The sequence below is a fragment of the Panulirus ornatus genome, chromosome 3 (genome assembly GCF_036320965.1).
Source record: "Panulirus ornatus isolate Po-2019 chromosome 3, ASM3632096v1, whole genome shotgun sequence".
NCBI classification, from domain to species: Eukaryota; Metazoa; Arthropoda; class Malacostraca; order Decapoda; family Palinuridae; genus Panulirus; species Panulirus ornatus.
The window spans coordinates 13642391-13667390 of NC_092226.1; the positions used below are offsets into that span (position 1 = coordinate 13642391).

General features: G+C 43.3%; 2 protein-coding genes across 8 annotated transcripts in view; one reads left to right on the top strand and one right to left on the bottom strand.

The window, feature by feature from the left end:
* LOC139760720 (glycolipid transfer protein) overlaps positions 1 to 25000 on the bottom strand; it is a 189487-nt gene that overhangs the window by 65112 nt on the left and 99375 nt on the right. The window lies entirely within an intron of this gene.
* LOC139760671 (pancreas transcription factor 1 subunit alpha-like) overlaps positions 15614 to 25000 on the top strand; it is a 32904-nt gene continuing 23517 nt past the window's right edge. For 2 of the 6 annotated variants that reach the window (XM_071684189.1, XM_071684199.1), the window contains exon 1: positions 15647 to 15711. The gene's annotated coding sequence lies outside the window, so the exon portion shown is untranslated. Of the gene's footprint in view, positions 15712 to 16000; positions 16157 to 25000 lie in introns of those variants that run through there. The other 4 variants (XM_071684209.1, XM_071684227.1, XM_071684216.1 and 1 more) reach the window with 4 other exon arrangements.

The window sequence follows — 25000 nt, forward strand, 5'->3', positions numbered from 1 at the left end:
AATACTACATCAAACGGGAGGCGAATACTACATCAAACGGGAGGCGAATACTACATCTAACGGGAGGCGAATACTACATCAAACGGGAGGGGAATACTACATCTAACGGGAGGCGAATACTACATCAAACGGGAGGCGAATACTACATCTAACAGGAGGTGAATACTACATCTAACGGGAGGCGAATACTACATCTAACGGGAGGCGAATGCTACATCTAACGGGAGGTGAATATTACATCTAACGGGAGGCGAATACTACATCAAACGGGAGGTGAATACTACATCAAGCGGGAGGTGAATACTACATCTAACGGGAGGTGAATACTACATCTAACGGGAGGCGAATACTACATCTAACGGGAGGGGAATACTACATCTAACGGGAGGCGAATACTACATCAAACGGGAGGCGAATACTACATCTAACGGGAGGCGAATACTACATCTAACGGGAGGTGAATACTACATCTAACGGGAGGCGAATACTACATCTAACGGGAGGGGAATACTACATCTAACGGGAGGCGAATACTACATCAAACGGGAGGCGAATACTACATCAAACGGGAGGCGAATACTACATCTAACGGGAGGTGAATACTACATCAAACGGGAGGCGAATACTACATCTAACGGGAGGCGAATACTACATCTAACGGGAGGTGAATACTACATCTAACGGGAGGCGAATACTACATCTAACGGGAGGGGAATACTGCATCTAACGGGAGGCGAATACTACATCAAACGGGAGGCGAATACTACATCAAACGGGAGGCGAATACTACATCTAACGGGAGGCGAATACTACATCAAACGGGAGGCGAATACTACATCAAACGGGAGGCGAATACTACGTCTAACGGGAGGCGAATACTACATCTAACGGGAAGCTCGTAATACATCTAACGGGAAAGCTTGAAAATACATCTAACAGGAGTAATAATACATTCCTGTTTATGTAAGGGATAAACAGATTGATTTGTGGTCTGTTGTGAGGGTTACGTCTATGTTGTGGGTTAGGTTGTATGTTGTGGGCAATGTTGTATGTTTGGGATTAGGTCTAAACATTATGTTAGTTATATTGTATGTTGTGTGTTGTATTGCATGTTGTGAGTTATGTTGATATGTTGTGAGTTATATTGTATGTTGTGAGTTATATTGTATGTTGTGAGTTATATTGCATGTTGTGAGTTATATTGCATGTTGTGAGTTATGTTGATATGTTGTGAGTTATATTGTATGTTGTGAGTTATATTGTATGTTGTGAGTTATATTGCATGTTGTGAGTTATATTTCATGTTGTGAGTTATATTGCATGTTGTGAGTTATATTGCATGTTGTGGTTTATATTGCATGTTGTGAGTTATTTGATATGTTGTGAGTTATATTGCATGTTGTGAGTTATATTGTATGTTGTGAGTTATATTGCATGTTGTGAGTTATATTTCATGTTGTGAGTTATATTGCATGTTGTGAGTTATATTGCATGTTGTGAGTTATATTGCATGTTGTGAGTTATATTGAATGTTGTGAGTTATATTGCATGTTGTGAGTTATATTGCATGTTGTGAGTTATACTGCATGTTGTGAGTTATATTGCATGTTGTGAGTTATATTGCATGTTGTGAGTTATACTGCATGTTGTGAGTTATATTGCATGTTGTGAGTTATATTGCATGTTGTGAGTTATATTGCATGTTGTGAGTTATATTGCTATGTTGTGAGTTATATTGCATGTTGTGAGTTATATTGCATGTTGTGAGTTATGTTGATATGTTGTGAGTTATATTGCATGTTGTGAGTTATATTGCATGTTGTGAGTTATATTGCATGTTGTGGTTTATATTGCATGTTGTGAGTTATATTGCATGTTGTGAGTTATATTGCATGTTGTGAGTTATATTGCATGTTGTGGTTTATATTGCATGTTGTGGTTTATATTGCATGTTGTGAGTTATATTGCATGTTGTGAGTTATATTGCATGTTGTGGTTTATATTGCATGTTGTGAGTTATATTGCATGTTGTGGTTTATATTGCATGTTGTGGTTTATATTGCATGTTGTGAGTTATATTGCATGTTGTGAGTTATATTGCATGTTGTGGTTTATATTGCATGTTGTGAGTTATATTGCATGTTGTGGTTTATATTGCATGTTGTGGTTTATATTGCATGTTGTGAGTTATATTGCATGTTGTGAGTTATATTGCATGTTGTGAGTTATATTGCATGTTGTGGTTTATATTGCATGTTGTGGTTTATATTGCATATTGTGGTTTATATTGCATGTTGTGAGTTATATTGCATGTTGTGAGTTATATTGCATGTTGTGAGTTATATTGCATGTTGTGAGTTATATTGCATGTTGTGGTTTATATTGCATGTTGTGGTTTATATTGCATGTTGTGAGTTATATTGCATGTTGTGAGTTATATTGCATGTTGTGGTTTATATTGCATGTTGTGAGTTATATTGCATGTTGTGAGTTATATTGCATGTTGTGAGTTATATTGCATGTTGTGGTTTATATTGCATGTTGTGAGTTATATTGCATGTTGTGAGTTATATTGCATGTTGTGGTTTATATTGCATGTTGTGAGTTATATTGCATGTTGTGAGTTATATTGCATGTTGTGAGTTATATTGCATGTTGTGGTTTATATTGCATGTTGTGAGTTATATTGCATGTTGTGAGTTATATTGCATGTTGTGAGTTATATTGCATGTTGTGAGTTATATTGCATGTTGTGGGTTATGCTGATATGTTGTAGGTGATGAGACTACTGCAGGTTAGGTAGTATGTTATGAGTTATATGTTGTGAGTAATGTTGTAAGATATTTTGCTCCCTGGTTCAAATTTGGGTGAAAATACATACAGGGTTGTTCAAACGTTCATATTTACAGGCTGGTGCAAAAGTCGATATCTCTCATTTATAAAGAATAAGTGAAAATAAATGATAATGACATGATAATTTAAAATCTAAAAGAACCGGTCAGTAAAATCTAAAAGAACCACTTCTGTTCTAAAGAGAAGATATCCTGGTCGTCCACGAACACATACCCAGGAGAAATTGCTCTCTTTAAGCTTTTTATTAACTTTCTTATATATATATATATATATATATATATATATATATATATATATATATATATATATATATATATATATATATATATATATATATATATTGGAAAGGATCACAATTTTGCGCGTGATCAAGATATTTCTATGAGTCCACGGGGACTCATAGGAATATATATATATATATATATATATATATATATATATATATATATATATATATATATATATATATATATATATATATATATGTGTGTGTGTGTGTGTGTGTGTGTTATTTAAGCTACTAGCTACTGGCTTATACCCCAGCATGTATGAGACTCATAAATGAGGTAGTCTAGTTCACCTTCCCCCCCCATTCTCCCCCCACATCAATGGGGGTCATCAGTGTACCCCACCTCATCAATAGGGGCCCCCCTTCCCCCCCAGTCTAACTGTGACACCACCCCCGTCACCCCATTCCTGGGGAGGGTACGAACCCAGCTCATCCCATCAATGGGGACCCCGATCCACCTCAATCCCACCCATGGGGCCGCGCCCCGCCCCGACCCGCCCCGACCCTCACCTCCTCCCCTCTGGCCTAATTCCCCTCCTCCCCCCCTTTATAACTAAACAGCCCCAGACTAACTACTTTCTTTCTCCCCCCCCCACCCAATCACCCCCCCCATCAATCTCTCCCCCCTCCTCCTCCTCTTCCCCCCCATTCGCCCCCCCCGCCGCCAGCACCCGGGGCAAATCCTGGGGGGCTCACGGTAGAGGCCTGTGTCAACACGGAGCGACACGTCTGGCGACCTATCGTACCAGCGATCGAAAAAAATTTTCCCCTCCCCCACTTCACGAAGACCAAGACACGGAATGGTCCTGTTCCTATGGACCAGCCAAACCCCTGGGATGGTCCTGTTCCTACGGACCAGCCACTGGCATGTTCCGTTCTTACGAACTAACACATATATGTCCCGTTCCTACGGACCAACACCCCGGAATGTTCCGTTCCTACGGACCAACACCCCGGAATGTTCCGTTCCTACGGACCAACACCCCGGAATGTTCCGTTCCTACGGACCAGCCCCCGGAATATCCTGCTAATACGTGCCAAAACCCGGAATGCATCGCTCTTTCGGATCGATACACAGAATGTTCCGTTCCCACGGACCAAAACCCAGGATGTTCCGCTCTTACGGACCAACACACTCACAAGCTCCTGGTTTAACAGACCATCACAAAGAATGTCCTGCTCTTACGAACCAACGTAAGGAAAGTCTTTCTCTCTCTCTTACAGACCAACATCCAGAATGACCCGATCTCACGGACCATCACCCAGAATGACCAGATCTTACGGACCATCACTCAAGAATGCCCCGATATTACGAACCAACACCCAGAATGCCCCCCGATCTTACGTACCATCACCCAAGAATGCCCCAATCTTACAGACCAACACCCAGAATGCCCCGAACTTACGGACCAACACCCAGAATGCCCCGATCTTACGAACCATCACCCCACAAGGATCCAATCTTACGAACCAACACCCAAAATGACCCCCGATCTTACGGACCATCACCCAAAATGACCCGATCTTACGAACCAACACCCAGAATGACCCGATCTCACGGACCATCACCCAAGAATGCCCCAATCTTACAGACCAACACCTCACAATGCCCCAATCTTACGAACCAACACCCAGAATGCCCCAATCTTACGAACCAACACCCAGAATGCCCCGAAGTTACGGACCAGCACCCAGAATGCCCCCAATCTCACGGACCAACACCCAAAATGATCCCCGATCTTACGGACCAACGCCTAATGTGCCTGGCTCTTACGGACAACAGACACATTAATTCGTATTGCGCGCGCGCGCTATCACTCGCATCATTATCCATACAATTATCATGATGATAATCACATTAATCATCACTATCATGAACAGCCTCAAAATACACTTCATCACCACTCTGAAGATTATCATAATTATCATAATTATCATGAGTGATTATCAGTCATGATAATCATCATTATCATCATTATCATCATCATTACTATAATTATCATAATTATCATAATCATCATCATAGTGATAATCAGTCATGATAATCATCATTATCATCATTATCATCATTATTATCATCATCATTATCATCATCATTACTATAATTATCATAATTATCATCATCATAGTGATAATCAGTCATGATAATCATCATTATCATCATCATTATTATCATCATCATTATCATCATTATTATCATCAGTGATAATCAGTCATGATAATCATCCTTTACATTATCATCATCATTATTATCATCATCATTATCATCATTATTATCATCAATGATAATCAGTCATGATAATCATCCTTTACATTATCATCATCATTGGGACATGTACAACTCCATACAACACTCTTCTACAACTACATTAGACCATCCACAACATCATCTAAACTTTACAACCACGACTTCAACTCTTCCACAACCTACATCTTCCCTTCTACAACCACATCCCTCCCTCCCTCTACAACCTTACCTATAACACTATAAATTAATGGTCTCCTCATCGGTTAAGCATTTTCACAACTCACCTTCTATAACTACAACCTAACCTCCCTAAATATAGCTAATAACTCTCTACAACCTATTGTTCAACAACCATAACCATCTACAACCATGCACTAATCACCCACTAAGCACACGGGATTACTATAACCATCTACAACCAGGCACTACAAGGTCGCCCTACATCTGAACGAATTATTTTTTAGTCATCCATGGTAATCATTTCCGTTTTCTTTCAATTCGTATTTCCAGTATTAGTGCTCTTTCTCTCTCTCTCTCTCTCTCTCTCTCTCTGGTTAGACACCACACCAGTGTGTCTGTGGTTACACACCACACCAGGCTGTGGTTAGACACCACACCAGGCTGTGGTTAGACACCACACCAGGCTGTGGTTAGACACCACACAAGTCTGTGGTTAGACACCACACCAGTCTGTGGTTAGACACCACACACGTCTGTGGTTAGACACCACACCAGTCTGTGGTTACACACCACACCAGTCTGTGGTTAGACACCACACACGTCTGTGGTTACACACCACACAAGTCTGTGGTTACACACCTCACACGTCTGTGGTTAGACACCTCACACGTCTGTGGTTAGACACCACACAAGTCTGTGGTTACACACCACACCAGTCTGTGGTTAGACACCACACACGTCTGTGGTTACACACCACACACGTCTGTGGTTAGACACCACACACGTCTGTGGTTAGACACCTCACACGTCTGTGGTTAGACACCACACAAGTCTGTGGTTACACACCACACCAGTATGTGGTAGCAAGAAGACATAGAGTAAATAATACAATATGCAGCAAGAAGACATAGAGGAAATAATACAATATGTAGCAAGAAGACATACAGGAAATAATACAATATGTAGCAAGAAGACATAGAGGAAATAATACACTATGTAGCAAGAAGACATACAGGAAATAATACAATATGTAGCAAGAAGACATAGAGGAAATAATACAATATGTAGCAAGAAGACATAGAGGACATAGAACAATATGTAGTCAGTAATTATGGTGGACCAGGAAAACGTGTTTTGTATCGAGAAATGTTGAAGGGGAAGAAGGAGGAGGAGGAAATAGACGCACTGGCAACCCACGAGCCTGGGAGCTGGACCACGTGACACAACACCCATCCCCTCCCTCCCATTCCCTCCATCCCCCATTCCCTCCCTCCCATTCCCTCCCCATCCCCTTCCTCCCTGGGGTTGAGGAGGGAATGGGGGGTGGGGGGAAGGGGGCAAGGTTAGGGGAGAATAAGGGGGGAGAATAAAAGAATCTATCTATCTATCTATCTATCTATCTATCTACCTGTCCATCTATATGAACACACACACACACACACACACACACACACACACACACACACACACACACACACACACACACAGACAAACAGACAGACAGACAGACAGACACACACACACACACCGGTACACACACACCTCATGTCCCCTTGTTTACCAAACTACATCTTCCATGTAGACAGCCCACTCACAACCATGGCTCAGGTGTCCCAGTTAGATATATCCAGACTCATGAATGAGGTCATACTCATGAATCAGGTCAATCATCAGTGAGTCATACTCATGAATGAGGTTATACTCATGAATGAGATTATACTCATGAATGAGATTATACTCATGAATGAGGTCATACTCATGAATGAGGTCATACTCATGAATGAGGTCATACTCATGAATGAGATTATACTCATGAATGAGGTCATACTCATGAATGAGGTCATACTCATGAATGAGCTCATACTCATGAATGAGGTCATACTCATGAATGAGATTATACTCATGAATGAGATTATACTCATGAATGAGGTCATACTCATGAATGAGATCATACTCATGAATGAGATTATACTCATGAATGAGGTCATACTCATGAATGAGATCATACTCATGAATGAGATTATACTCATGAATGAGGTCATACTCATGAATGAGGTCATACTCATGAATGAGATTATACTCATGAATGAGGTCATACTCATGAATGAGCTCAATCATGAATGAGGTCATACTCATGAATGAGATCATACTCATGAATGAGATCATACTCATGAATGAGATTATACTCATGAATGAGGTCATACTCATGAATGAGGTCATACTCATGAATGAGATCATACTCATGAATGAGATTATACTCATGAATGAGGTCATACTCATGAATGAGGTCATACTCATGAATGAGGTCATACTCATGAATGAGATTATACTCATGAATGAGGTCATAGTCATGAATGAGGTCATACTCATGAATGAGATTATACTCATGAATGAGGTCATACTCATGAATGAGGTCATACTCATGAATGAGATTATACTCATGAATGAGGTCATACTCATGAATGAGGTCATACTCATGAATGAGATTATACTCATGAATGAGGTCATACTCATGAATGAGCTCAATCATGAATGAGGTCATACTCATGAATGAGATCATACTCATGAATGAGATCATACTCATGAATGAGATTATACTCATGAATGAGGTCATACTCATGAATGAGGTCATACTCATGAATGAGATCATACTCATGAATGAGATCATACTCATGAATGAGATTATACTCATGAATGAGGTCATACTCATGAATGAGGTCATACTCATGAATGAGGTCATACTCATGAATGAGATTATACTCATGAATGAGGTCATACTCATGAATGAGGTCATACTCATGAATGAGGTCATACTCATGAATGAGGTCATACTCATGAATGAGATTATACTCATGAATGAGATTATACTCATGAATGAGGTCATACTCATGAATGAGATCATACTCATGAATGAGATTATACTCATGAATGAGGTCATACTCATGAATGAGATCATACTCATGAATGAGATTATACTCATGAATGAGGTCATACTCATGAATGAGCTCAATCATGAATGAGGTCATACTCATGAATGAGGTCATACTCATGAATGAGATTATACTCATGAATGAGATTATACTCATGAATGAGGTCATACTCATGAATGAGCTCAATCATGAATGAGGTCATACTCATGAATGAGGTCATACTCATGAATGAGGTCATACTCATGAATGAGATCATACTCATGAATGAGGTCATACTCATGAATGAGATCATACTCATGAATGAGATTATACTCATGAATGAGGTCATACTCATGAATGAGCTCAATCATGAATGAGGTCATACTCATGAATGAGGTCATACTCATGAATGAGATTATACTCATGAATGAGATTATACTCATGAATGAGGTCATACTCATGAATGAGCTCAATCATGAATGAGGTCATACTCATGAATGAGGTCATACTCATGAATGAGGTCATACTCATGAATGAGATCATACTCATGAATGAGATTATACTCATGAATGAGGTCATACTCATGAATGAGGTCATACTCATGAATGAGGTCATACTCATGAATGAGGTCAATCATGAATGAGGTCATACTCATGAATGAGGTCAATCATGAATGAGGTCATACTCAAGAATGAGGTCATACTCATGAATGAGGTCAATCATGAATGAGGTCATACTCATGAATGAGGTCAATCATGAATGAGGTCATACTCAAGAATGAGATTATACTCATGAATGAGGTCATACTCATGAATGAGGTCAATCATGAATGAGGTCATACTCGTGAATGAGCTCATACTCATGAATGAGGTCATACTCATGAATGAGCTCAATCATTAATGAGTCATACTCATGAATGAGATCATAGTTCACCAAGCTGGTCAGACCTCATTCACAATACGTCATTCACTTCCCGGTCACCACATCCGAGCAGAGGTTAACCACCCTAAGCTAGAACGTGTACAGAGATGACCATCCAAACCCATTCCGTCGCTCAGACATCACTCCACCTTCAATGGAAAGACACATGAATCAAACCAGGATACAAAACTCAGACTACGAGATCTAATAAAAGTTTTAAAAAAAACTCTAAATAATGTTAACAACAATTTCTTCAAGTAATGTTAATTTGGAAAAAAAAAGATGATTTTTTTTTTTATCTAAAAATATATATATATAAACCATTGGAATCAACTCCCAACAGATGCTGTCGGCATTAAGATCATAATTACCTTCTAATTACAACGACGTAATTACCTTCTGATTACAACGACGTGATTACCCTAATGATGTAGAACTATTAATATATTCGTCTCCCTCCCCCCCTGAAAGGGGGTGGGAGTTGGGGGGGGGGATAAACACTCATTTCAATTACTTTTTTTGGAAAACACACACACACACACACACACACACACACACACATATAATTTGTGGTTGTCACAAAATGTTTTTAAAATGTAACAAAAAAACCAAAAAAACAAAAGATGTCTGTCTATATCTGTCTCTCATTTCCACAGGTCAAAAGCTACGAGGAATTGTACATTTCACGCCAACAGCCCAATTCATATTAACTACTGTTATTATAATAACTTCTTACAACCTTCCTTACAACATGATGTGTCGGGTCAAGTACTGACCTGGCTCACGTGTGTTCTCTTCTATGACAATATGTCTCAATCCCTCTCTCTAGTCACTAGGTCTCAATCCCTCTCTTCAGTCACTAGGTCTCAATCCCTCTGTTCAGTCACTATGTCTCAATCCTCTCTTCAGTCACTATGTCTCAATCCCTCTCTCTTCAGTCACTATGTCTCAATCCTCTCTTCAGTCACTATGTCTCAATCCCTCTCTTCAGTCACTATGTCTCAATCCCTCTCTTCAGTCACTATGTCTCAATCCCTCTCTTCAGTCACTATGTCTCAATCCCTCTCTTCAGTCACTATGTCTCACTCCCTCTCTTCAGTCACTATGTCTCAATCCCTCTCTTCAGTCACTATGTCTCAATCCCTCTCTTCAGTCACTAGGTCTCAATCCCTCTCTTCAGTCACTATGTCTCAATCCCTCTCTCCAGTCACTAGGTCTCAATCCCTCTCTTCAGTCACCATCCAATGGCACCAATCCCATCTCGTCCAGACAGACATCAGAACACTCCTTAACTACCAGTTCAATCGTTAGGAACAACCCATGAACAATCGCACGACCCATTGAGCAAACAGCGTAGTTCTGTCATTAAGTAGGTCGTGAGGGTCAACGTGAGGGTCAGTGTGAGGGTCAACGTGAGGGTCACCCGTAAAGACCATGTTTGTGTGTGTGTGTGTGTGTGTGTGTGTGTGTGTGTGTGTGTGTGTGTGTGTGTGTGTCATCAAGTAAATCATCTGATGGTCATTTAACCACCAGGGTCGTTAGGCAACACACGACCAATAGAGAGAAGTCTAACCGTGAACTACCACTTGAACTGAGTCTAACCAACAGACACACATCTTAACTACAGTATAACTACCATCATCTGTTGTTAAGTGGTAATTACCCTTGTTCCCGTCCAATCACATCGTTGACAGAGGCCTCCCTACTCTCTCTCTCTCTCTCTCTCTCTCTCTCTCTCTCTCTCTCTCTCTCTCTCTCTCTCTCATTATCATTTATCGTTTATCATCATTATCATCATCATTTACTAACGGCCTCTCTGGTAGCCGAGGTTGCTCTACGTCCTGTAGCAGAGCAGTGTGGACGCCTCTGGACCGAGACAGGTCCTTTGAGGAGGCTGTGCTCCCAGCGATACAACGTCGCCGAAGGTGAGTCCGGTAGCACCTAAGCATGTACATTATTTCAGAAGTGGTAGAGGGTGTGTGGGTCAGGTGTTTGCGTTGAAGAATGTGTATATGTGTGAGTAAATACTGAGAGAAACATATGGATTTGCATGTAGCATTTATGGATCTGGAGAAGGTAAATGATAAGAGTTGATAGAGATGCTCTGTGAAGGTATTAAGAATATATGGTGTGGGAGGCAAGTTGTTAGAAGCAATGAAAATTTTTCATATCTATATATATATATATATATATATATATAAGGGAGCAAATGGGAACTTCAGTGAAGGGCGCAAATGGGGAGGTGATAACAAGTAGCGGTGATGTGAGAAGGAGATGGAATGAGTATTTTGAAGGTTTGTTGAATGTGTCTGATGACAGAGTGGCAGATATAGGGTGTTTTGGTCGAGGTGGTGTGCAAAGTGAGAGGGTTAGGGAAAATGATTTGGTAAACAGAGAAGAGGTAGTAAAAGCTTTGCGGAAGATGAAAGCCGGCAAGGCAGCAGGTTTGGATGGTATTGCAGTGGAATGTATTAAAAAAGGGGGTGACTGTATTGTTGACTGGTTGGTAAGGTTATTTAATGTATGTATGACTCATGGTGAGGTGCCTGAGGATTGGCGGAATGCGTGCATAGTGCCATTGTACAAAGGCAAAGGGGATAAGAGTGAGTGCTCAAATTACAGAGGTATAAGTTTGTTGAGTATTCCTGGTAAATTATATGGGAGGGTATTGATCGAGAGGGTGAAGGCATGTACAGAGCATCAGATTGGGGAAGAGCAGTGCGGTTTCAGAAGTGGTAGAGGATGTGTGGATCAGGTGTTTGCTTTGAAGAATGTATGTGAGAAATACTTAGAAAAGCAAATGGATTTGTATGTAGCATTTACGGATCTGGAGAAGGCATATGATAGAGTTGATAGAGATGCTCTGTGGAAGGTATTAAGAATATATGGTGTGGGAGGCAAGTTGTTAGAAGCAGTGAAAAGTTTTTATCGAGGATGTAAGGCATGTGTACGTGTAGGAAGAGAGGAAAGTGATTGGTTCTCAGTGAATGTAGGTTTGCGGCAGGGGTGTGTGATGTCTCCATGGTTGTTTAATTTGTTTATGGATGGGGTTGTAAGGGAGGTAAATGCAAGAGTCCTGGAAAGAGGGGCAAGTATGAAGTCTGTTGGGGATGAGAGAGCTTGGGAAGTGAGTCAGTTGTTGTTCGCTGATGATACAGCGCTGGTGGCTGATTCATGTGAGAAACTGCAGAAGCTGGTGACTGAGTTTGGTAAAGTGTGTGGAAGAAGAAAGTTGAGAGTAAATGTGAATAAGAGCAAGGTTATTAGGTACAGTAGGGGTGAGGGTCAAGTCAATTGGGAGGTGAGTTTGAATGGAGAAAAACTGGAGGAAGTGAAGTGTTTTAGATATCTGGGAGTGGATCTGTCAGCGGATGGAACCATGGAAGCGGAAGTGGATCATAGGGTGGGGGAGGGGGCGAAAATTTTGGGAGCCTTGAAAAATGTGTGGAAGTCGAGAACATTATCTCGGAAAGCGAAAATGGGTATGTTTGAGGGAATAGTGGTTCCAACAATGTTGTATGGTTGCGAGGCGTGGGCTATGGATAGAGATGTGCGCAGGAGGATGGATGTGCTGGAAATGAGATGTTTGAGGACAATGTGTGGTGTGAGGTGGTTTGATCGAGTAAGTAACGTAAGGGTAAGAGAGATGTGTGGAAATAAAAAGAGCGTGGTTGAGAGAGCAGAAGAGGGTGTTTTGAAATGGTTTGGGCACATGGAGAGAATGAGTGAGGAGAGATTGACCAAGAGGATATATGTGTCGGAGGTGGAGGGAACGAGGAGAAGAGGGAGACCAAATTGGAGGTGGAAAGATGGAGTGAAAAAGATTTTGTGTGATCGGGGCCTGAACATGCAGGAGGGTGAAAGGAGGGCAAGGAATAGAGTGAATTGGAGTCATGTGGTATACAGGGGTTGACGTGCTGTCAGTGGAGTGAATCAAGGCATGTGAAGCGTCTGGGGTAAACCATGGAAAGCTGTGTAGGTATGTATATTTGCGTGTGTGGACGTGTGTATGTACATGTGTATGGGGGGGGGGGGGGGTGGGGCCATTTCTTTCGTCTGTTTCCTTGCGCTACCTCGCAAACGCGGGAGACAGCGACAAAGTATAAAAAAAAAAAAAAAAAAAAAAAAATATATATATATATATATATATATATATATATATATATATATATATATATATATATATATATATATTCTTATGAGTCCACGGGGAAAATGAAACAAGATAAGTTCCCAAGTGCACTTTCGTGTCATAATCACATCATCAGGGGAGACACAAGAGAGGGATATATGTCAGTTGATATACATCGAAGAGACGAAGCTAGGACGCCATTTGGTAAACACGTCATATATATATATATATATATATATATATATATATATATATATATATCCATTTGTTTACTAAATGGCGTCCTAGCTATGTCCCTTCGTTGTAAATCAAATGACTTATATTTCTCTCTTGTGTCTCCCCTGATGATGTGATTATGACACGAAAGTGCGCTTGGGAACTTATTGTGTTTCATGTTCCCGTGGACTCATAGGAATATATATATATATATATATATATATATATATATATATATATATATATATATATATATATATATATATATATATATATATATATATACATATATATATACATATATATATATGCATATGGGTGGACCCATACCCCCCCTAAGGCTGTTACTGGTACATTACAATCCCCCCTCCCCTCCCCCCTTTAACACCCCCAATCCCTCCCTCCCTTCCTGTGAAGTGTCAAATCCCGACACAAAATACAAATTTGTTTTTCTTCATTACCCGCGTCACTGACCTACCAAAATCACCATTGCACTGTAGCGTTGTGTGTGTGTGTGTGTGTGTGTGTGTGTGTGTGTGTGTGTGGGTGTGTGTGTGTGTGTGTGTGTGGACACCGGGCATTCACACCTTGTGCGCCCCAGAGGACATCACTAATCGAATAATGACGTTAAAGTCAAAGACAGAGAGGAATATATACAGAAAGACAAATTATAAAGGAGAAACTTCAAATCTATTGTCCCTTTTTCCCTTCCGTCCAGCCACACTGATGACTGTGGTCGGGGATATTGATCATAAGACATGGCTAGTCATGGGTTGTGTGTGTGTGGAGGAGGAAGAGGAAGAGGAAGAGGAAGAAGAGGAGGAGGAGGAGGAAGAGGAGGAAGAAGAGGAGGAGGAAGAAGAGGAGGAGGAAGAGGAAGAAGAGGAGGAGGAGGAGGAAGAGGAGGAGGAAGAGGAGGAGGAAGAAGAGGAGGAGGAAGAAGAGGAGGAGGAGGAGGAAGAGGAGGAGTAGGAGTAGGAGGAAGAAGAGGAGGAGGAGGAAGAGGAGGAGGAGGAAGAGGAGGAGGAGGAGGAGCAGGAAGAAGAGGAGGAGGAGGAGGAGGAGGAGGAGGAAGAAGAGGAGGAGGAGGAGGAGGAGGAGGAGGAGAAGAGGAGGAGGAAGAAGAGGAGGAGGAGGAGGGGTCTATCATATCAGGTGAAGCCCACGTAATTTCCCAGACTTTAGGGAGGGACCTCTCCCACCCTCAGCTGGGGGGTGGGTGGTGGTGTGCCAGGGTCTCCCTTCGTCAGGAGCGCGCGCGCGCTCCTCCTCCTGCCACCCTCCTCCCGGAGCCTAGACCATGGTATCCTATCCTAAAGTGGTCACATACACACACACTCCCTCTCCTCCACGAGGGATGAGAGATGTATATAAATATATATTTTCAGATTTAAGAATCTAATTCGTCAGAATACATCACATCATATTGAGCTTATCGACGGGCGACGTCCGGCCGTGGGGGGGGCGGGCGCGCGCGGGCGACACGATGAGAACCCGCCCACCTGTCATGGTGTCTTCGATTCCGTCGGCCACGGCTTCAGCCTCGACCCCGACCTGGCCAGGGGCGTTCTCGTGGCTCCGTTGCCTCTCCCTACGATGGATCAATAAACATCTCTTTACTCCCGTATGCATTCATAGCTTCAGTTCTACTGTCTGGTTTGACGAAATAGGTGTTGAAAAGGTGCGTTCTTGGAGGGTGAGGTCCTTGTCAACAAAACCCCTGAGCGACCGATCCGAAGACGAAGATCAATAATCACCTCGACGTATCTTCTTGAAGCACCCGCCTCCGAGCCGGAAGCCCTCGCCCGATTGGCTGGCGCTCCTCCGGGCGGCGCGCCCATTGGCCGACGGGCTGAGTTGCGCGGTGAGGCCCTCCTTGTCCTGTACGTTGCGGCTAATTACAGTGTCTTCACATGTTCGCAGCCTCTGACCTGTGTGCGGGGACCAGGTTTCTTACATTACTGTAATTAATAATTCCTCTAGTGTTCCTTCGAGGCGCGCCCCGCGCCCCCTCCCAAACGCCTCGTGGGATGGGGGGCGAGAAGGATCAGGCAGTGGCGCACGTCTGTTGCAAGTGATGACTGGAGGCATGTCAACACAATGGCCACCAGCCACCCACCCGCCGCTGTTCTCCACGGCGAGATCACAACTTGGGATACATGAACACGCACACACACACACACGCCCCTAGGGGCGCTGGGGGCTGGTCATGTTCAAGGGCCGTACAGCACAGGGTCAAAAGGCCTCTCGCTGTGAAGCGGTTCGCTCGGACATGTGTGGAAAGACGGTTCTAAGGCGCTGGTGTGTGTGTGGGTGTGTGGGTGTGTGTGGTGGTTAGCGCCGAAGATCATTATTACCTGTGATTGCCATTTTTGGTTCGAGAGACCGAGATCGCAATGGATTACGATGTACGTCCGGTGTTCTCCATCCTCGCTACACATCGCGCCCGATTGTACGTGCTACAGCGTGTCGGAAACGTAGCCAACGTACACGCAGATGCCGTGAAGGAATTTTGAACTTCGACTGAAATAAATCGAAAACATCAGTGTGGCATGTGAACGCGTGCAGGAGATGATAATAGTGTCTAGTGTCGACGATATGTGTAAACATGGGGAAGAATTCTTCTCTCACACTTGGCAGGTCCAAGTGGGGTAAAACTTTGTTTTGTTCTCATTTAATCTTTTAAAACTTATCTGTAGTGTTTGTGGCTATACTCCTTCCTCTTGTATTTGCTCCATGTCGCCACAGTTCTGTTAGTCTAAATCTTCACATGATCAATCAACTGATTCCTACTTTTTCTTTTCTTGTTCTTGTCCTTTTGGTGCACCTGCCGGTGCCTTAGGGTTTGGGAGAACTGCTTCGAAGTGTCTACCTCATCCACTTCGTCCGGACACTTGCACGCTGTCGATCATGTATGTATGCAGTCGTGTCTCCGTCTTCCTCTGTGTGTGCATGTGTGTCCAGGGACATACACACACTTGAAGGAAGTTATATAGTTACGGAGGTTTGCGTGCTTCCAGGGAGTGGTATAATGGTGCGTGTTTCTATCGGGGCGCCTCTGAACATGCAGGAGGGTGAAAAGCGTGCACGCGATAAAGTGAATTGGAAAAATGTGGTATACAGGGGTCGACGTGCTGTCAATGGACTGAAACCAGGTCATGTGAAGCGTCCGGGGGTAAAACATAGAAAGGTCAGTGGGGCCTGGACGTGGATAGGGAACTGTGGTTTCGATGCATTCCACATGACAGATAAAGAACATACGTGAAGCAGCAACAATCAGTGTTTCTACGAAAAACCCCAGAAACTCAAAGCAAGTCTTGCTGTTGTGCAGAAGACCTTCGGGTGTTGTTCCTAGACAAATGGAACACCCAGACCAGGTGCGGAAAGTCGGAACGAACCCCCCCAACCTCCTTTCCCAGGCACAGTGTTGTGTCTGGGCACCAATGCTTCCAGGGGACGTAATGCCTTAGCAGTGAACACGTATATCGCGAGCAGACACATCACACTCTTCCCTGGCTGCGTCTATACCCCAACTACGAACACCTGCTAAGGACAGATCTACAGCAGGAGACAACGGTAGTAGTAGTAGTAGTAGTAGTAATATCAGCAGTCAGGGGGGGTTCCCCTCCAGCAGGCATAAGGAGGACAAGTATAATCTTGCTATACAAGTCGCAACACCGCTGGGTTTAGGGTGAGGTCCAATTCATCCCGTTGTCTCAAGGAGGTGATGGTGACCGTTCCTCTGGGGCCACATACAAAGTGCACACGCACCATATGTGTTCTTTGGTCAACATAGGTATAGCGCCACGCAACACTGTATCTTTGACTTTCTCCCGAGATATAGACGAGGTGGTTCACACACACACACACACCACACACACACACACACACACACACCCTTATCCTACGAGGTACAGAATAAACTACTTTGAACATACGTTACTAAACCTACACATGACATCTGATTTCGCGAAAGACTTTAGTGAAGTTGTAAATTTACAACCAGTTGATGTAAAGTTATGAGAAGTGTTGTGTGTGTGTTGTGATGGTTGAAGGTTTTCTTAGACTGAAGTTACGTCAATTTTGAACAACCACGATATATGATTAGGTGTCTGTCTGTTTTTCTATCTGTCTGTCTGTCTCTGTGTCGTCATAGTCTATACTGTGACAATAAGATTATAGAATATAGAACATTACTGAGACATGATCGCCTATCATGTCTGTCTCGTTATGTTAACAACCATGGTTGATAGTTTCATTACTCGTTAACAACCATGGTTGATAGTTTCATTATTACTCGTTAACAACCATGGTTGATAGTTTCATTACTCGTTAACAACCATGGTTGATAGTTTCATTATTACTCGTTAACAACCATGGTTGATAGTTTCATTATTACTCGTTAACAACCATGGTTGATAGTTTCATTACTCGTTAACAACCATGGTTGATAGTTTCATTATTACTCGTTAACAACCATGGTTGATAGTTTCATTACTCGTTAACAACCATGGTTGATAGTTTCATTATTACTCGTTAACAACCATGGTTGATAGTTTCATTACTCGTTAACAACCATGGTTGATAGTTTCATTACTCGTTAACAACCACGGTTGATAGTTTCATTACTCGTTAACAACCGTGATTGATAGTTTCTTTACTCGTTAACAACCATGGTTGATAGTTTCATTACTCGTTAACAACCACGGTTGATAGTTTCATTACTCGTTAACAACAATGATTGATAGTTTCTTTACTCGTTAACAACCACGGTTGATAGTTTCATTACTCGTTAACAACCATGGTTGATAGTTTCATTATTACTCGTTAACAACCATGGTTGATAGTTTCATTACTCGTTAACAACCATGGTTGATAGTTTCATTACTCGTTAACAACCATGGTTGATAGTTTCATTACTCGTTAACAACCATGGTTGATAGTTTCATTATTACTCGTTAACAACCATGGTTGATAGTTTCATTACTCGTTAACAACCACGGTTGATAGTTTCATTACTCGTTAACAACCATGATTGATAGTTTCTTTACTCGTTAACAACCATGGTTGATAGTTTCATTACTCGTTAACAACCATGGTTGATAGTTTCATTATTACTCGTTAACAACCACGGTTGATAGTTTCATTACTCGTTAACAACCATGGTTGATAGTTTCATTACTCGTTAACAACCATGGTTGATAGTTTCATTATTACTCGTTAACAACCATGGTTGATAGTTTCATTACTCGTTAACAACCATGATTGATAGTTTCTTTACTCGTTAACAACCATGGTTGATAGTTTCATTACAACTTGTGTTTTGATATATTCCCACATCCTGTAACTTAAGGTCGCTATTTGACACTGATTTGTGATTCACAAATTATATATTTCTCAATTATAACTATCCAATATCCACTGTCTTCCCACGTATTCCCTGCGTGTCGTAGAAGGCGACTAAAAGGGGAGGGAGCAGGGATACTGGAAATCCTCCCCTCCTGTTTTTTTTTTAATTTTCCAAAAGAAGGAACAGAGAAGGGGGCCAGGTGAGGATATTCCCTCCAAGGCTCAGTCCTCGGTTCTTAACGCTACCTCGCTAACGCGGGGAATGGAGAATATGTATGGAAAGGTTCACTAGTATTGGAATGAACTTTCACACGAACATGTTTCTGAAACCCATCGACGCTTCGAACACACGTTTCTGAAACCCGTCGACGCTTCGAACACACGTTTCTGAAACCCGTCGACGCTTCAAACACACGTTTCTGAAACCCAAACGTCTTACAGGAACGTATGTTAGCGAAACCCTGCGTCTTTCTAACCTATATAGCGACGGATATAGCACTTGTATAGCTGCGTCTTTCTAACCTATATAGCGACGGATATAGCACTTGTATAGCACCCTCTTTCTAACCTATATAGCGACAGATATAGCACATGTATAGCACCCTCTTTCTAACCTATATAGCGACAGATATAGCACATGTATAGCAGCGTCTTTCTAACCTATATAGCGACAGATATAGCACATGTATAGCAGCGTCTTTCTAACCTATATAGCGACAGATATAGCACTTGTTTAGCACCGTCTTTCTAACCTATATAGCGACGGATAGCACTTGTATAGCAGCGTCTTTCTAACCTATATAGCGACAGATATAGCACTTGTATAGCACCGTCTTTCTAACCTATATAGCGACACATATAGCACTTGTATAGCAGCGTCTTTCTAACCTATATAGCGACAGATATAGCACTTGTATAGCACCGTCTTTCTAACCTATATAGCGACACATATAGCACTTGTATAGCAGCGTCTTTCTAACCTATATAGCGACAGATATAGCACTTGTATAGCACCCTCTTTCTAACCTATATAGCGACACATATAGCACTTGTATAGCAGCGTCTTTCTAACCTAAATAGCGACAGATATAGCACATGTCTAGCAGCGTCTTTCTAACCTATATAGCGACACATATAGCACTTGTATAGCACCCTCTTTCTAACCTATATAGCGACACATATAGCACTTGTATAGCACCGTCTTTCTAACCTATATAGCGACGGATAGCACTTGTATAGCAGCGTCTTTCTAACCTATATAGCGACACATATAGCACTTGTATAGCACCGTCTTTCTAACCTATATAGCGACACATATAGCACTTGTATAGCACCGTCTTTCTAACCTATATAGCGACAGATATAGCACTTGTATAGCTGCGTCTTTCTAACCTATATAGCGACAGATATAGCTCTAATATAGCAGGCCGGAGCACAACAATTCAAACGAAGCATTGAAGACAACCAATCAACTCTGAACACACGAGTTAGACCAAAGATTCGTCCACAGTTCGAAGCTTCGAACAAGGAACAACACGTGAATGAACCAATCACCCTCCCCTCCCTTCTCCACACCCCCACCTCACCCCTCCCGGCAGCTCAGACACTCTCTCCTTCCTCACAACTCCTCACAACACTATAACAATCGTAACAACTCCTCACAACACTATAACAATCGTAACAACCACAACCAGCCACCATCAGGTAGACTCAGTTGTTACACGAGATGTCGACCTCCATGTTTCATGTTGACTGGCAGTGGCTTCGTACCTCAAGCTTAGTCTGGTAGGGGCAGGACAGGGGCAGGACATGGGCAGGACTGGGGTAGGACATGGGCAGGACAGGGGCAGGACAGGGGCAGGACAGGGGCAGGACATGGGTAGTACAGGGGCAGGACATGGGCAGGACAGGGGCAGGGGCAGGACAGGGGTAGGACATGGGCAGGACATGGACAGGACATGGGCAGGACAGGGGCAGGGGCAGGGGCAGGACAGGGGCAGGACAGGGGCAGGACAGGGGCAGGGGCAGGACATGGGTAGGACAGGGGCAGGACATGGGCAGGACAGGGGTAGGACAGGGGCAGGACAGGGGCAGGGATATGGGCAGGACAGGGGCAGGACAGGGGTAGGGGCAAGGGCAGGACATGGGCAGGACAGGGGTAGGGGGCAGGACATGGGCAGGACATGGGCAGGGATATGGGCAGGACATGGGCAGGACATGGGCAGGACATGGACAGGACAGGGGGCAGGACATGACTGAGAGACGCATTCACATGACCTTCCTCCTCATTAAGTCATTTGTTAACCACTGTCCTTCTCTCACTGGACGTTCTGGTGACACAACACGTCACACACCGTCCCGTGACGGGAGGGGTAGGAACACAACACGTCACACACCGTCCCGTGACGGGAGGGGTAGGAACACAACACGTCACACACCGTCCCGTGACGGGAGGGGTAGGAACACAACACGTCACACACCGTCCCGTGACGGGAGGCCCGTTTGATGAATAATGCGTCCAGGACACACGCCCAACAGTAGGTCAATAAACGGTAAAAAACAGAACACCTCGCGTTATGGACCAACCCTCACACCCTTATCAACAGATCCTAGGCATATATATATATATATATATATATATATATATATATATATATTATATTAACGGTATAGACAAACTTCTATTAACGGTATAGACAAACTTCTATCAACGGTATAGACAAACTTCAATTAACGGGTATAGACAAACTTCAATTAACGGGTATAGACAAACTTCTATTAACGGTATAGACAAACTTCTATCAACGGTATAGACAAACTTCAATTAACGGGTATAGACAAACTTCTATCAACGGTATAGACAAACTTCTATCAACGGGTATAGACAAACTTCTATTAACGGGTATAGACAAACTTTTATTAACGGGTATAGACAAACTTCTATCAACGGGTATAGACAAACTTCTATCAACGGGTATAGACAAACTTTTATTAACGGGTATAGACAAACTTCTATTAACGGGTATAGACAAACTTTTATTAACGGGTACAGACAAACTTCAATTAACGGGTATAGACATAGGGGATAGGGGAGAAAGAATACTTCCCACGTATTCCCTGCGTGTCGTAGAAGGCGACTAAAAGGGAAGGGAGCGGGGGGCTGGAAATCCTCCCCTCTCGTTTTTTTTTTTTTTTTTTTTTTTTTTTTTTTTTACAAAAGAAGGAACAGAGAAGGGGGCCAGGTGAGGATATTCCCTCAGAGGCCCAGTCCTCTGTTCTTAATGCTACTTTGCTAACGCGGGAAATGGCGAATAGTTTGAAAGAAAGGAAAAAGACAAACTTCTATATCGTCTACTTTAAGATCAAAGTCACGGCAATTAAGAAGGTCCCGTGACGCTCATTAGAATAACTAAAAGGACTTTGACCAAAGTGAAGAGAATATAGTTCAATCTACACCATTCAACCTTCGGTGCGAGCCATCGCTAAATCCGGGTTAGACGATCAAATACGACTGTCACCTCCTTATCTGTGGTGGTGGAGGAGATGGTGGTGGTGGTGGTGGTGGTGGTGGAGGAAGAGATAGTGGTGGAGGAGTGAGGGAGAGAGGGAGGGAGGGAAGGAGTGAGGGAAGATAGATGGAGTTGGTGTAGACAGTAAGGCGAGCGTCCAGGTGGCCCTGAGGTAGAGTGATCAGGGTTAGGTTCCCGGGCTGGCACACTGGGGGACGGAGGTTTACCCCCCTGGGGTGGCTGACCAGGACGAATATGTGGACGTGGACGAATATGTTGACTCCATGTACGAAGACGTGGACGAATATGTTGACCCCATGTACGGAGTCGAATATGTTGACTCCATGTACGGAGACGTGGACGACTATGTTGACCCCATGTACGGAGTCGAATATGTTGACTCCATGTACGGAGACGTGGACGACTATGTTGACCCCATGTACGGAGACGTGGACGACTATGTTGACCCCATGTACGAAGACGTGGACGAATATGTTGACCCCATGTACGGAGACGAATATGTTGACTCCATGTACGGAGACGGACGACTATGTTGACCCCATGTACGGAGACGTGGACGACTATGTTGACCCCATGCACGGAGTCGAATATGTTGACTCCATGTACGGAGACGTGGACGACTATGTTGACCCCATGCACGGAGACGTGGTCGAATATGTTGACCCCATGTACGGAGACGTGGACGACTATGTTGACCCCATGTACGGAGACGAATATGTTGACTCCATGTACGGAGACGTGGACGACTATGTTGACCCCATGCACGGAGACGTGGTCGAATATGTTGACCCCATGTACGGAGACGTGGACGACTATGTTGACCCCATGTGCGGAGACGAATATGTTGACCCCATGTACGGAGGCGTGGACGAATATGTTGACCCCATGCACGGAGACGGGGTCGAATATGTTGACCCCATGTACGGAGACGTGGACGACTATATTGACCCCATGTACGGAGTCGAATATGTTGACTCCATGTACGGAGACGTGGACGACTATGTTGACCCCATGTACGGAATCGAATATGTTGACTCCATGTACGGAGACGTGGACGACTATGTTGACCCCATGTACGGAGACGTGGACGACTATGTTGACCCCATGTACGGAATCGAATATGTTGACCCCATGTACGGAGACGTGGACGACTATGTTGACCCCATGTACGGAGTCGAATATGTTGACTCCATGTACGGAGACGTGGACGACTATGTTGACCCCATGTACGGAGTCGAATATGTTGACAGCATGTACGGAGACGTGGACGACCATGTTGACCCCATGTACGGAGACGTGGTCGAATATGTTGACCCCATGCACGGAGACGTGGACGACTATGTTGATCCCATTTGCGGAGACGAATATGTTGACCCCATTTACGGAGACGTGGACGAATATGTTGACCCCATGCACGGAGACGTGGACGACTATGTTGACCCCATGCACGGAGACGTGGACGAATATGTTGACCCCATGTACGGAGACGTGAACGAATATGTTGACCCCATGCACGGAGACCTGGACGAATATGTTGACCCCATGCACGGAGACGTGGACGAATATGTTGACCTCATGTACGGAGACGTGAACGAATATGTTGACCCCATGCACGGAGACGTGGACGAATATGTTGACCCCATGCACGGAGACGTGGACGATTATGCTGACCCCATGCACGGAGACGTGGACGATTATGCTGACCCCATGCACGGAGACGTGAACGAATATGTTGACCCCATGCGCGGAGACGTGGACGAATATGTTGACCCCATGCACGGAGACGTGGACGAATATGTTGACCCCATGTACGGAGATTTGGACGAATATGCTGACCCCATGCACGGAGACGTGGACGAATATGTTGACCCCATGCACGGAGACGTGAACGAATATGTTGACCCCATGCATGGAGACGTGGACGAATATGTTGACCCCATGCACGGAGACGTGGACGAATATGTTGACCCCATGCACGGAGACGTGGACGAATATGTTGACCCCTTTTTAAACGTGCAAATTTAGATGATCTTCGCATTGCTCTTGACAGCCAAACTTGGGATGATATGGTCAATGAGAACGACACGAACTTAGTTTGGAAAAGCTTCCCAAAAATTTTCAAAGCTGTAGAAGGAACATGCGTATATCAAAGCGTTGTCGTAGCATATGAGACACTGTTGAGAATCCACTAACCCACATGATAGATTAACTTACGAACATTTGTATATCAACAGTAAGAGAATTACAGGACAAAGTCAACGTCAATATTGATGAAAATAGATAAAGAAAAACTCTGAGGAGTTTTACTGCTATGGTAGAAGTGTCATAATCCAGTCAATTAGCCCGTTAATCACAGAAAACGACGACTTGGTT